The following is a 1,397-nucleotide window of genomic DNA, read 5'->3' on the forward strand; positions in this document are numbered from 1 at the left end:
ATAGAAAGAAAAAAAAAAAGTATTTCTGCACTTCATCTCAATAACCGTTTCGTATCTGATCTGGAGTTGAATAACAAATGTTTACAATAGAAAGTTAACACTGCCTCCATAAAGGACTCAGACCTAAGATCTGTGGAAAGAATATATTTGTTTGAGAAGAATTTACTAACACAATGCCTCCAATTAGTCAGGAATAGACCCTATGAGAAAGCACATTGGTGACGACACACCTTTAGTTCTGGTCGAGTGAAAAATGAAAATGTTCAAGCTGTAGTTGTTACACTAAGATGCGTGTCCACAGAATCCACAGTCAGAGTTTCTGAGGCATTTTTAGCATGCAAAATTGCATGAGGTTTAAAGCTAACTTACTCTGTAAGACAGGTTCTTTAACACTTGTTGCTCACTTTCAGACCATCGGCGAACCCCTTTAAAAGGCCAATGTGTGGTGTTTGTGTGGAAAACAAGTAATATTGGAAGTGATACTGAAAACTGGAATGACACAGAGGAAATTAGCATGGGCCCTGTGCAAGGATAACACACAAACTTGCAAAGCGTTTAATATTTTGGGGCAAGATAAAAAATGTTCTGTGGATGGGTGGTGGTGATGGTTGCACATCAATGAGAATCAACTTAATCCCACTTAACTGTACACGTAAAAATGGTTAAGATAATAAATTTTATGTTTTATATATTTTACCATAATAAAGAATGTAAAATATCTCATTCACTTTTATATTGTTCACATTGAACTGAAAATATTTTGGATATATTCATTAAATAAAATATATTATTGGCATTTTTAAAAGCCAGCATGTTGCCTAAACACAACTGGGGCAGACATCTACTGTTGCTGTCACCGGCTGTACTTTACAATATTTATTTATATCTATTTAAAGGGCAGATGATAACTAGCCAATAATAATACATTTTATTTTGAACACCAAATGCATGGCGAGCACAGGACTAATAATTGCAGATGTAGTAACACATTTATGTCTTTTCTTTTTTTTTTTGAGACGGAGTCTCGCTCTGTCACCCAGGCTGGAGTGCAGTGGCTCGATGTCTGCTCACTGCAAGCTCCGCCTCCCGGGTTCACGCCATTCTCCTGCCTCAGCCTCTCCAAGTAGCTGGGACTACAGGCGCCCGCCACCACGCCCGGCTAATTTTTTTGTATTTTTAGTAGAGACGGGGTTTCACCATGGTCTCGATCTCCTGACCTCGTGATCCGCCTGCCTCGGCCTCCCAAAGTGCTGGGATTACAAGCGTGAGCCACCGCGCCCAGCCACATTTATGTCTTACAAAAACATTGACGGGGTTATTATCTCATTTTACAGATGAAGAAACACAGCCCTTGTGAAGTTGACTGGCCGGGCGCGGTGGCTCACGCCTGTAATCCC

At 40.2% G+C, this 1,397-nt stretch overlaps 1 non-coding gene across 1 annotated transcript; it reads left to right on the forward strand.

Moving 5' to 3' along the window:
- The first annotated feature begins 461 nt into the window (after positions 1 to 461).
- LOC116458135 (U6 spliceosomal RNA) lies at positions 462 to 566 on the forward strand. Its single transcript, XR_004245208.1, has one exon. It is a non-coding gene; the product is annotated as a U6 spliceosomal RNA (small nuclear RNA).
- Positions 567 to 1,397: the final 831 nt, after the last annotated feature.

This window comes from Hylobates moloch, unplaced genomic scaffold, assembly GCF_009828535.3.
Source record: "Hylobates moloch isolate HMO894 unplaced genomic scaffold, HMol_V3 SCAFFOLD_18, whole genome shotgun sequence".
Taxonomy (NCBI): Eukaryota; Metazoa; Chordata; class Mammalia; order Primates; family Hylobatidae; genus Hylobates; species Hylobates moloch.